At 39.7% G+C, this 14315-nt stretch overlaps 1 protein-coding gene across 7 annotated transcripts in view; it reads left to right on the top strand.

Annotated features, from left to right (window-relative positions):
- Dock9 (dedicator of cytokinesis 9) overlaps positions 1–14315 on the top strand; it is a 218672-nt gene that overhangs the window by 26371 nt on the left and 177986 nt on the right. The window lies entirely within an intron of this gene.

Below are 14315 nucleotides of genomic sequence, written 5' to 3' on the forward strand. Positions count from 1 at the left end.
ACCTTGCGCTTGCCAGGCAGGCGCTTTTGCCGCTGAGCTAAATCCCCAGCCCCCAGTTGTTCTTTCTTTTTGAGCAGTTTCTTTCCTTTTCACACTATCTATTGTACCTTTTAAATTTCATTTACTCTTTCAGGTTCATACACGAGGGAGACAATATGATGTTTACACATGTGAGTCTTACTTATTTTACTTATGAGTATGGTCTCTAGTGGCATTCATTTACCTATAAAAGCCCTAGTTTATCTTTCTTTATAGCTGAGTAATATTCCATTATATAAAAATATCACAGCTTTTTTATCCTTTCCTCAGTTGATGGACGTTTGGGTGGTTTCTACAATTTAGCTGTTACAAATTGCACTGCTATAAACATGGGTGCACATATATCATTGTGGTATGATGTTTTTAGCTCTTCTGGAAAAATACCTGGGAGGGGAATAGCTGGGTTGAATGGGACCTCTGATCCTAGATTACTGAGGAATATCCAGACTGATTTTCACAGTGGTTACACCAGTCTTTACTCCCAACAGTGGAGAAGGGCTCCTTTTTCCCCACAACTCCTCCAGCATCTGTTGTTGGTTGACTTCTTGATGATAGCTGTTCTTTCTAGGGTGAGATGGAATCTCAGTGTTGTTTTAATTTGAATTTCTCAAATGACTAATGATGTTGAACAGTTTTTCATGTATTTATTTGCCATTTGTATTTCTCTGAGAAGTGTGTATTCATTCCACATGCCCATTTTTGTATTGGGTCTTTGAATTTTGGGGGTCTGATTTTTTTTTTTAATTCTTTATGTGTTCTAGATAGAAGTCCTTTGTCTGAGGGACAATTGGGTAAAATTTTTCCCAATTTGTGGGTTTTCTTTTTACTCTGTTGGTGATTTCTTTTGATGTGCAAAAACTTTTCAGTAAGATGAGATCCCAGTTGTTGCTTCTCTGCAGAATTTCCCATGCAGTTTGGTTTTTGTTCATGAACTTTCTGCTTACCCCTATGTCTTTAAGATTTTCACCTACTTTCTCTTCTAGTAGATTTAATGTTTCTGTTTTAATATTTAAATATTTAATCCATTTTGACTTTAATTTGGTGCATGTTGATAGATGTGTGTCTAGTTTTAGTATTTGGCATGTGGCAAGCCAGTTTTTCTAGCACTATTTATTAAAGAGGCTATCTTTCTCCAGTGAACTTGTTTGGACCCTTTGTAGAGGATAAAGTGGCTGAGTGTGTTTGTAGTTGTGACTGCACCTTCCAGTCTGTTCCATTGATGCTCAGGTCTGTTTTTTTTGCCAATACCATGCAGATTTTATAATAGTAGCTTCGTAATAGAATTTTAAGTCAGGGATTGTGATGCCTCCTGCCTTGCCTGTGTTACTGAGGATTGCTTTTGCTATTCTGAGTCTCTTCTAGTTCCAGATGAACTTTGAGAATGTTTTCTCTAGATCTGTGAGGTATACTAATGGTATTTTAATTGGGATTGTATTGAATCTGTACAGTTTTGGGAGTATGGCCATTTTCACAATGTTGGGAACCACCCCTTTTAGATGTCAAGTGATACCTCATCTCTGAAGCTCATTTTGACAACTCTTAAAAAAGGTAGTCAGTCACTGTTGTTCCACTTTTTCATAATGTGGTAATTGGCAAGGTAAGCTAACTGCTGTAACAGAATTACAGTACTTTTGCACTGTAAATGTCTTTTTCATTTGGGACATGCTACCACTGGATCTACATTGGGTGGACTTCCACATGATAATTCAGGAACCTAGTTTCCTTTCATCTTGTTTTTCCTGTTCTCTCTGTCTCTCTCTGTGTGTCCATCTGTCTGTAGTTCAGGCTGGCCTTGAAGTCATTGTGTAGCCCAGGCTGGCCTCAAACTCAAAGCAATCCTCCTGTCTCAGCCTCCTGAGTGCTGGGATTACAATCATGTGCTGCTGCACCTGGCTGTCCTTACATCTTATAGCTGCTTCATAGCCAAGGGCTTCTTGGAGGTCTCCTCTAGATTCCTGCCACTTAGCTAAGCATGAATGGAGAGAAGAAGAACACAGTTACTAAGCGGCATGATTTTTATGGCTGTACCTAGATTTTGCTACCTTATTTCTTTATTTTCTTTGACTGGAGCCCAGTTGTATAATTTCAACTTAACTGCCAAGGGTTGGAAGGCATTTTTTCCTTCTGCCTAGAAAAATGTGACAGAATTGGGACCATCTAGCCTGATACTGTTACCATTTTTATGTATGGTAATTTTACATTTCCCAAGTAGCTGCATAAAAACATAAAAAGATACTCTGGCAAAAAGATTGTGAGTTCAAGCCTAGCTTGGACAATTTAGCCACATGGCAAGACTCTTTCTCAAAAAAATAAAAAATAAAAAGAGCTGAAGATGTAGCTCTTATCTTTTTTGAAGGCCTTGGGTTCAATCCCCAGTACTGCTCAAAAAAGAAAAAAAGATGAATTTGATTATAATAATTTATCTAAGCCTACTAACTTCACAGTGTTACACAGCTTCTAGTCAGTAGAAGGTTATTAATAAGATATATTACGTTCTTCTGTTATACAGTTTTCACAAACCAGTGCACAAGGTCCCTCTAGGCTTTACTAGCCAAATAGTGAGTCTCCCTTGTGACTGATAGTTACCATATGAGGCGTTGCAAGTCTAGCCAGTTCCTGCTACTGTTTGCACCCTTTCAGACCACTTCTAGAAACCTTCTTCCCAGCTAGGCTGCACGCTCCTTGTGTCTCATTCCTTGCACAGTGTTCATAGTTAGAAATGCTTGCTGAGTGATTGTGCAGCAGGGGATTTGACACATGAATGGATTAATGAGTAAATACAGGAAGGCCTTTCTTTTGGTTCTTTTGAACACTTCAATGAAAATTCTAAAACATTCCCTTTTGTCAAAAGTACTGTGTCCTGTGGAGTGTGGCAGATTTTGTTTCATAGTAGAAGTGAGCCCAGTTGCCTATACCACTAGCATGTGTCACTGAATTGCAGAGTTTGAGTGGAGAACTTGGCAGTCAGGTGGTCTGGTGTCTTCATTTTGTGGGTGAGTGTTCTTAAGTATCACCTTTGCTGGGAATGTAGCTCAGTGGCACAGTGCCTGCCTGGCAAGCACAAAATCCTGAGTACGAGTTCCAGTACCAAAAAAAGATAAGTATCAATTTGGACACACCAGATCTTGGGAGCCAAGTCTGCCAACAATTCCTTTAACTCCACCGTAATAAATTTAGGAGTAATGCTCCCCCTGCCCCCCATTTAATGACCACTTATGGTAGTATGTTCTGAAATTGTAGTTATCTCAAAATGAGATGTTAGAGGAAAGGGTTAACAATCTCTGTTTTAAATGCTGCTAAACAAACTTGTTTTAAATTTTTTCTTTTAGTCTCTTTCCTTTAAGTCTTACATGAGGGAATAGACAGGTTCATGAAAGTTGTATCAGTACAGTGTATAGTCTGAGTAACATTCTATTTGAAAGGAAAATAATAGTGCAGTAATCCTGTGATACTGGTAGCACATTGTTTTCATTACTGGCCTAATTACTGTGAATGATGGAGGATACATATGGAGGATGTGACTTTGGCATTTGATTCCTCTTATGGAAAGGGGAAAGGAAATCCTTAGAAATGGACTTTACCTCCCTCTAAATAGATTGCTTCATTGCTTTTATTTAGCACAGGTCACAAAGTTGAATTTGAATGAGAGTTTGTAACTTAGCCTGCAAGCAAGGTATTTGTAACAGACTTGTGCAGAACAGAACTATAGGGTTGGTTTTGTTCTAGATCCTCTTTAGGAATGTATACTGCTAAACAGGTGTTTCATATATGATCACAGCATTAAACATATTTGTGGATATATGTAGCTTACACTGGTATATAGTTCCTTCCTGATAGATAGAAAATGAGAGCCATTTTATCTTGAGGGTGGGGAAAAGAGTCGATGAAGTAGAGAACTGATGATTCTGGTAGAAGTTTTCTTTTTCCAAAAAGGCTAAGTAGAAAATGATCAGTCATGGATGAGTGGAAATCTTCCATGACGTCTGAATAAGGTGAAGGTATGTGTTCTATCCTAGGGAGTACAAAGCTTTTGTCTCTAACACGTTCGCGTGGGGCTGTACATGCGTGAGTATCCTGTTGGGCAGCTTGTGCCACCCAATGGGACTGTCCTGTGCCACCCGATGGGATGATGCATGTAGCACAGTTGGGTCAAACCAGTACTAACGTGTTAATGTCCACTCTAGTCCACCCCCTCCATTCAACCAAGTACTGTAATGGTCTTTGTTATACCTGTGCAGAGATATTTCTTGGAACCCATCCACGTTACTTTGTATTGGAGTTGTGTTTAAACGTTGTGGGTGTTCATTTTTCCTGTACTTTTAAGTTACTTAAGATCAATGATTATAAAACATAGATGAATGAAAAGCCTGCAGCATAGGTATCACCTGGGGAGCTGTGAAAAATGTATATCCTTGGGCCTTAGTTTAAGATGCCAGTTCAGAAGTTCCAGGTAAGGTTTGGGAGTCTGTGTTGTTGTTATTGTCATTGTCATTGTCGTCATCCTCTTCATCATCATCACCAGTTTGAATCTCCTCAAAGGACTTGATACATAGCTAGGCTTAGCAAGACCTATAAGACAGGGCTCTTGCTTCTTCTTGTTTTTGCTGGAGTACAGAGCAGAAAGACATTCTTTAGGTCTGAGAATTCCCAGGACCTGGTGAAAGAGGGGCTTTCAAGCTGAGCTTTGGGAAGTGAGCAGGCACCCGGCAGGTTGAACTCAGGAGCAGGTGGGCAGACATTCGAGATTGACAGCATTTCTGGAGACAGGAAAGTGAGGCTTCAGGACCTAACACTGCAGTGTTCTTGGTGGAAAGTTGGGGGACAGGGGAGGCTGCTGAGGCTGCGTAGCTGTCTGCCCTGGGGGTAGTGTGTGAAGAGCGGGTTACTCTCATGAAGAGAGTAAGAATGTACTTTGGGAGGCTGAAGCAGGGGAATCGCCATGAGTTCAAGCCCAGCCTGAGCTACCAGTTACACTGATCCTGTATTTATCTCAAGTTTTGTTTATCATGACTTTTGGGTACAAATTTCAAATTTTTACTTAAATAATTCATAAGGTGTTATTTTGATTATTGAATTATTGAGTCTCTCTCTCCCTCCCTTTTACTGAATCCGGGTCCATTGGGCAAGTGCTGTACCATTGAACTACATCACTAGCCTTTTGCAAAAAAATTTTTTTATTGTCTCACTAAGTTGGCCAAACTGGTATGGAATTTGCTATGCTCCTGCCTCGGCACCCTGAATAGCTGAAATTACAGGCCTGTGCCACCCAGCTGATTATTGAGTTTTTAAGTGTTGTAAATTTTGTTACTGAAGTGAATACATTTCTTACCAAACTCTTCTTCTTTGAGGAAGCAACATGCAAACATTAGCCACTTGCATGGACATTATTTTTAAATATTTTCCAAATGCTGTAAATAGTTTTGAAAAATTTCTTAAAAGGACATTTAAAGTAATTGATTCTTATTAAGAAAAAAATTTAAAAACAGATAAGTAGAATGGAAAATAAAAGCCATTTGTACCATATTTCAGAGATAATTATGATTAACATTAAATTTCCTTGTAGTTTTATATACTGTTGCCTTACTAATATTTTTAGGCCTTAGAAAACTCTAATATTTTTTATTGCTTCCCTACTGTTATATGTGCTTAAAAGAAACAAAATTATATTTGAAATAAAACTTTAAAAATTATGATCTATTTAATTACCAGCTTTAGGATTAGTTTTGGAATATACCTCTGAATCATAGAACCATGTGGACATAAGAGTACTAGTTTCTGTAAACCATAATACTTAGACTTACATTGCAAGAGTTGTATTGGACTGAATTAAATAAATGTTTGTCAAGAGCCTGGGGGTTTGGTAAAGTTTTTCTTTGTTTATTTCTTTTTTTTTTTTTTCTTTGTTCACTTCTGTGGTTATAGTAAGTAAATAAGTATTGGAATGCCTTAGGGTAACATTGAAAGCCTCATTTATTTTGTATTTAACCTATTTTTTTTTTTCTTTTGATGGTACTGGGATTAAACCTAGGACCTTTGCTCTGAGGTGTGTCCCCAACCCGTTTTATTTTGAGACAGTGTCTCTCTAAGACGCTAAGTTGCCCAGAAGTTGCCCTGGCTGGGCTCAGAATTGTAAACCTCCTGCCTCAGCCTCCCAGAGTGCTGGAATTACAGGTGTGCCCCACCGTGCCCAGCTACTCTGCCACTTTTGAAACAACAGAAGGGCTTTCAGATGTGGCCCTTCTTGGTGGATTTTTCAGAGTCTGACTGCTTATCTCATTGTCTTTTTTTAAAGCACACTTTTCCCCCAAAGAGTTTTTTCTTGTGTGAGTAGGGAAAGATGAAGCCCACTTTGTAGTATATGCCTTTCTTTTCTTGTTTTTGAGCTTCGGGCTGGGGATATAACTCCATGGCATAAGTTCTGGCCTGGCAAGCGCAAGGTCCTGAGTTCAATTCCCGTGTACCAAAAAAAAAAAAAAAAGGAGACACTGCCTTGTTATGTAGTTCAGGCCGGTCTTGAACTTGAACTCACTGTGTAGCCTAGGCTGGCCTTGAGCATGATCCTTGTGCATCAGCCTCCCAAGTGCTGGAATTACAAGCATATGACACCATTCCTGGCTATCCATGTATAATTAATTTTAAAAGTTGTTTGTTTATTTTTGGTACTGGTAATCAATACATAGTGGTAGTCTTCCACTGAACTACATTCCCAGCTAATTTTTTCTAGACATGATCTCTCTTAAATTGCCCAGACTAGACTCAGACTTAAGATTCTCTTGCCTTGGCCTCCATCAGTGTTGGGATTACAAGCATGCACCACTGTGCCTACTTAAAATTTATTTTATTGACAAGTAATAATTGTATATATTTATGGTGGACAATGTGATATTTTGGCGAATGTTTACTTTGTGGAATAATTAAATTTAGCTAATATATCGATCACCTCACATTTTTATTGATCTTTTTGGGATGAGAAAATGCTTAATATCAAATCTTTAAGGACTTAGGGAAGTTTTTAGAAGTGTAAGAGAAGTAACAATAGACTGTTCAACTCTTGTCACCTACATTTGCAGCCTACCAGTGAAGAAATACGTTGAGTTTATTAATACATTTTTATAAGCACTGTGGGAGGTGGAGTGACTTCTCAGCACGTGTTGCCCAGGAGTAACAATAAGTAAACCCTTGTAAAACCAGCTGTGTTCTCTATTCCTTGGCAGTCTCACAAGTTCACATAGGAAGCCAGTTACAATGAGTGTGGAGGAAATGAGAGGCCCTCATTAGGCATCAGGATGGGACACATCATCTTTGCTGCTGATGCTATTATCTTATGGGAGGGACATAAACTACTGCTTTTTAAATGTCGGGACTTCCCAGTGATTGTTAAGGACTTGGTATTACTGTACATGATCATTACCCTGTAAGTGCAAGCTAAATTGAGTTGGAAGTGCTTCACGGAAATGCTAATATCACATAGGCAGTTTCCACATGTGGACTTTCTCCTTGTAGCCATGTAGGTGTCCAGAGTTTGCCTGGAGGCTTGTCCTCTTTATTCCTACTGTGTGATACCTGATTGCCATAATCAGTTGTGTCCTTCTGGGAGTAGTCAGAGCCCTGTGACCCCCTGCCAGCTCTTTCTATCGCTGTCATCTGTAAATTAAGATGGTCTACCAGCTCCTTGTAAACCCTAGTGGAACTCGCCTTAGGTAAATTTAACAGATACAGACAGAGATTTTACAAACCAATAAACTTGGAGGGTGGTAACTTGTGTTTTTCATTAGAATACTGGGGAAGGTGGAGTGGACATGAGAAGTGAAAAAAATGGAACATTTATTTTCCTTCAATTTATATTCAAATGATGCATTTTATGTAGGAGAAAAAAATGTAAGTACTTTAAAAAGTTTTTGATTGATTTTCTCACTAAGAATATATTCTCTAACCATTAACCTCAACATTTGTGATTTGTGAGGAAAGTTAGAAAGTTTTAGCTCCTGTGAACTCCTATGAGGTATGCATCTGTGGTAGGTCACAGCAAGGTGAGACAGCTTTATCGTTTACTCTATAAGCAAACTTTTGGGCATTGCCTGCTGTGTGTACGGTACTGTGCTGGGCACTTAGGACAAAGCTCCCTGTCCTCCTCTTCCAGTGCTCAAAGCTGCCAAGGGAAAATACAACATGGGCAGATAGCTCCCAACGTGGTGAGGCTGGGTTTTACTAACCCATACTGAGTTTAGTTTCCTGAAAAAAATCCCAGGCACAGTATGTTTTCCTTGGCTTTGTAAATTTTTGTCTCTAAAATTAATGATTAACACTGCTGGCTAAATTAACATTATCATTATCAAAATAAATTGACAGTTAATAGAATAAAATGCATGGTGTCCTGAACTCTATCTTCCAGGGAAAGGGGATCCTGAGCCTTCAGTAAATTCAACTGGTAAATAGTTTTGGAGCACATACTCTATTATGGGTAATTCTTCTAGAAATGGCTTGTTCCGGGTCCTCCTTGCCTTGAACAAAAGAAATGAACGAGACACGCCAAAAATGGTACCAAAAGTGTATTTGAAAAGTGAGGGGTGAGGGCTATGGATATAGCTCAGTGGCACAGGGCCTGCCTGGCAAGCAGGAGGTCCTGAGTTTGATTCCTCATCCCCTCCCCCCCAAAAAAAAAATGGGTGAAAGGGAAAGACTTGCTCTGCAGAGTTTTTGGGCCAAACAAAAGAGAAAAGGAGCAAAAGTAAAAGTTCACCCTAGGGTCTGGGGATTTGGCTCAGCAGCACAGGGCCTGCCCAGCAAGCACAAGGTCGTGAGTTTGATTCCCAGTACCACGGGGAAAAAAAGGAAGTGAAAAAGTTCACCCTAGAAGATACAGAGTGGGCTACCGTGAAGAGTTACCATAGTGGCTTCCTTGTGGTGTCCTGTCTCTTTTATGCCACTCACATCTCAAGGGAACCCTGGAGAAGTTCTAGTTACTGGTCCTGAGAGGCAGAGCTATGTAGATCATGGGATCCCACCATTCCTTTCTTGCCAACCAGCCTAAGCCCATCTCCTGTCTCAACCCTGGTTGGGGACCTGGGGATGGAGCAGTGGACAGAGCAGACAAAAATCCCTTCAAAGGACTTCTTTTTTGGGGAGAAGGTCAGACTGGCAGGTAAAGGGAAGGAGGACCTCCAGGTTGAGGAGGGACTGCTTACTGAGAAAGCTTTTGAACATTCCGTCGCTGTAGGCAAAGCCTGTGTGTACACAGGGACACATCCAGTGTCAGTGGGTCTCTCCTTGTTTTAGCTTCCGCATCTTGAAACAGAGTATTCAGGGCTTCAGCATGTTGGCTTTCTGAGACTCCTGGGGAGGGCAGCTGGCCGCCTCAATAACCCTTCTTCACAGACAGCGTATCCTGTGCAGCCTCTTGGCTTTTCCCTGCTCTGTTGGAAATGAAAATCTGACACATTTAGAAATAGATCTGAGTTTCAGTCTTGTCTATAGTATGGCAAGGAGATTTTTAAATGTTTAATTTTCCACTGCGTAGTTTGTTTTCTCCCAAATATTACCAGTAAGGGGAGTTCTGATAGTTGTTGTTATAGCTATGCAGTGCTCAAAAGATCCTTGGTGTAACTTCTTTATTTTACAACATAGAGGTGAAGAGACTTTTCCAATGTCACAAAGCTGTTGTTATGGTTTGTGTCTGGGTGTCCCCCCAAAGCCTCATGCAGCCATGGGGCAGGCTTTTAGAGTTTGATTATGGGTGTGAGAGCTACACCCACCCTGGGGTGGATAGTTTGCATATGTAAGGGAGAGGAAGAGGCTGCTTGAGGCCATTCCACCCTTGTGGGTGCTTGTTGATTCGGCTGTGAGCTGTAGCTGTGCCACTCTGCCTTGTAACTTGCCAAGTACGGACGGAAACCTCCACAAACTGTAAGCGAAATAAACCTTTCCTTCCTTAATTTTGGGTGTCAGGTATTTTGTCCCAGCAACGACAGAAAAGTAACCAAGACAGCTGTCAAGTGGCATAGTTGGGGGCAAACTGCAGTATAATCCAGCTCATTCATTTATTTCTGACTAATAAATGATAAGTGCTTTTGAAGAAAACTTGCAAAATGTACAGATTGTAGAGGTAGAACATAAAAATTTGTCCCATATACCAGGAATAATCAGTTGTCACATGTTTAAAAAATCTTATGTACATATGATATTTTGAATAGTCTCTTGATAGCATTAACATTTCTTAGAAAACAATACTTACTGGCCTTGAGTTGTTCACTGGTCATTAGGCTTCATATGACCCATTTGCTGAGATACCTATCAGAAAACAAATTCAGTCATACCTTGTTACTTGATTGCTTTGAAACTTGTCAAATGTGTTTCTTTGAAATTCATAGAATTTGATGCCCTACAAATTTTGATGCAAAAATTTTGTCCAGGTACTCAGCAATCATTCTTTGGTACTAAAATGGCTAGAACTTATCAGTGTTGTCAGTTGCCTTGTGCTTTGATATCCTTCCCAGCAAAAGTGGTTTGTTTGGTATGTGTCGTTTTTGGTACTCTGTGACTCCCAGAACCAGGTGAGGACGAGTACCAGGATACCACTGTTAGACTGTACACACTGGCACTTGCGGTTGCTGGCTAATGATCGTTCATATTGCTGTTGTTATCCCCACTTACGTAGAATTTTAACTTACCAGGTGAGGGGATTTGTGCCCTTAAACTTTGCTTGGCTCTGCAGCTCATCTCAGTAGACACATTTCTTTACTCTGTGGTTGGAAGCTCTTCTGTGGGTCCTTTCTCTGAGATCTCAGTGAGCTCTGTGGGCCTCAACTCAGAAATCAGTGTACCGTTCCCCCACCCCCACCCCCACCTCCGCATCTCTCTGCCTCTCTTTGTCTCTGTCTCTCTCTCTCACATACACACAATTTTGCGTGTAATTTTAGAGGGCTCGTGGACCACCTTCACCCCCGAGTTCAACCTTGGGTTCCAGGCTGAAAAATAGTAGAGTAGGTAATAATGTGGATTACATCTTTGTGATTATTTCATTAAATCTCTTAATGATAAAAATAATTGAGGTGAGCCTCAGATGTTATAGCAGAATGAATTGTTCATTATATTGACTCTCCTGAGGACTTCATGGATTCTGACATGGCTTCCCCTCCTCCCTCTAGACCTTGCCCCCCCGCCATATCTGCCGTCTCTTTGGCCGCTTTTCCTCCCCTCTGCTGTAGTTCACTGTTTACTACTTTGCTCTGAATCCCTTATCTCCACTGATGTTCTCTTTTCTGTTTGGCTGCTTTTAATGTTCCTGGACACATCTATTATTTTAAGAATGAAACAAGTCAGTTTGAAAGTACTGAAGGTAGTAGGTAGTAGGAGCTCAGTGGTGTTTGTGGAGTTAGATGCCAGACATACACTTTGTTCTCTAAAAAGGTGCAAAGGAAAACTTGGCCGTCTATTTCCTGCCCTTCTGAAATGGCATTTCCTCCGGTGGCTGTGCTGACCAAATGTCATCCTCGTATCTTCAGACTTCAACTTCATGAACCTTTTAGAGAAACCACATCCTATTTGAAGATTTAGGATCTGAGATTGAATTCTGTGCTGTGCAGTTGTCTTTGATGGTCAGATTTCTAAAATCTCGATCTGTACAAGTGATATAAAACACAGATACTTCAAATGGCCCAAGAAGGTACCTAGAGGGACAGCTGAAAATACTATCTCTGTTCTTATAAGCCCCCAGATTTCCTTCCTTCATAGTTTGGGCCCACTTGAAAACTACTTTTCTGTCAAAATTGCTTTATTTCAAGTGGGATATAAGTGTAATGCTCTGGTGTGAGGTAAGAACAGCTGTGAATTTCGCTGCTGTTTCCTGTAAGTATGTTGAGAAACTTCTCTAGTACATTAAGCAGTCTACCTTACACAAATCTGTATGTGTGAAACTTTTTTAAAAATTCACACACTTTACAATATGGTGCTTTTTCTCCTTTTGATGATACAAAGTGTGGGACTTATCATGCTTCCCTTTTTGTCCTGAGTACTTAAAGGGTTACAGGTGGTATAAACTTCAAACCTAATTATAAGTTTTTTTAAATCCTAAACTACAAAAGAAACGTAAAGTCATTGCTAACATTTTTTGGAAAACAGAAAAACTTAAAGAACGTACTTGGCTTATGGCATGAGCATGTTGAGTTCCAGATGAATATTGAAGTAACTGTCCTCCATTGTTAAGCAGCAAAGTGGGAAGAACATTGGGGCATACTTGTGCTCGTGTGTGTGTGTGTGTGTGTGTGTGTGTGAGAGAGAGAGAGAGAGAGAGAGAGAGAGAGACATGGATGGACAGACAGACAGACAGAGACTTGGGATTGAACCAGGGGCTTTTGGGGTTGATTTTTTTTTTTTTTTTTTTTCCTTCAGGTTGGAACAAGAACAGCAATAATGACAAATAGTACTTACAATTAAATGAACATCTTCTGTATCTCAGGCACTTAAGGACAACTTAAAGACCTTTTTACCTCTTTACCAGATCTACTTGATTGGATTAAATCCATCTGCGGTAGCTATCAATAATTGCTGGCTGGGGATCCCTACTGTGCCTTTGAACAGTTGGAATACACACCTGGTTCAGCACACTATCAGAATTATATGTGTGTACACTGTAACTTTGTTCCCACTGTTCACTGTGTAGCCTTCCAGATTATTTAAACCCTGTGTATCAGTTGCCTACCATGTTACATAGAGTTGTGTGGATTAAAAAAAATAGTGCCTGTGCATGGCTTGAATAGGGCTTGGGACACAGTGAGTACAATGGTTGTCAAGTAAATAGACTATTGAGTTTTTTCTTATTCCTTACAGAATACCAGACTCAACATATAGGATAGCGTTTCTGTTCTGATTTCTTTGGTTTGTGTGTGTGTGTGTGTGTGTGTCCCTTGCAGCATTGTTTTTTTTTTTTTTTTAAAGAGTAGAATATATTTATTGAGGGAAAGAAAACTTCTGTCCGAGAGAGAGACAGAAGGGAGCCCGAGTGGGTTGCCTCGCACTTTTGTTCTTAAAGTCCATAAATGCTGGAAGCTTACTAATGATGGAGATTTGAGGAAGAACTGGGCAATGCAGAACTTCTGGAGCCACTGCAGATAGGTTTTGGACTTGTTCATGCTGTGCTTTACTGAGGCTCAGTTTGTCTCTTCAGGCTTGTGGCACCATGTTTGTTCGTTTTTTTTTTAATTTCCCTGACATCTAGGACATTTCTAAGTTTAGATTTAACAGTTATTTCATTTCTATCCATATGTAATTGAGAATCGTTGCTGTTATTTTTCTGTCCTGTTGTAAGTTTACAAATACTGAATTTTAAAACTCACACGTCATATTATTTTGGAATGCAGCTTTGGATAGAGAGCCTATATTTACCCTCAAAGATTACTCAAAGTTTAGGAATTAAGTGTTTAAAAAGATTATAAAAGCCACTAATTAAAAAAAAAAAGGGTTCATTGATCGCTTGTTATTCATTACATCATAAATACCCATATGCAGAAAATTCTGATACTTAAGTGACAGTGATTCAATTTAGCCTTTGAAATAAAGTGGCCAAAATAGGTGTTGGTGGGAAAGAGGAGTCTAGTGGGCACAGAGTGGCCTCTGAGCTCCGGGCACAGCCTCTCCTGAGCCCTCCCAGCTCCAGTTACTTTACCTAAAAAGCAGGAAAGTTGCACCTATATCTCATTTTCTAGCTTATATATTTTCTTGGATGTAGTGCATCTATGTTACCTATTGTTGCTGTATAATAACTGGATTCATTATTTACTTACTACTCCTACTGTTGGTTATCTACTATTACTAAGTACTTCCTCATTTGAAGGAAATAAGAATTAGTGGAAGAAGTGCCTGGAAGTACAGAGTAATATTTAATCCCATTTTTAGTGTTCATTTTCCATGTAACTTTTTAATAATTTCCTTTAGTATTTATGTTTTAACTTTCTAGGAGGTGATTTATGCAAGGAAAAAAAAAAACAAAGCTATTGCTCTATCATCATTATGGGGAAATAATAAAAACAGCAGTCTTTGGGGGAAACACATTTTGCCTGTTGTTACCACTGAACTATGGGATGGTGACTCAGTGACTTCCCTGTGCTTTTGAGTACAGTATATCTATTAATTCCTTCATTATCATTTATGATTATCTTTTCATTTGCCTTTCCAACTGGATCCTAGGTTCCTTGAAGGGAGAGCCATTCTGCCTTCATACTTTCACTGTTATCCTCTCAGTACTTAGTACTAGGCACAGTACCTTCTGGTACCTATACGAG

This window comes from Chinchilla lanigera, unplaced genomic scaffold (assembly GCF_000276665.1).
Source record: "Chinchilla lanigera isolate Chin_1 unplaced genomic scaffold, ChiLan1.0 scaffold00003, whole genome shotgun sequence".
NCBI lineage: Eukaryota > Metazoa > Chordata > Mammalia > Rodentia > Chinchillidae > Chinchilla > Chinchilla lanigera.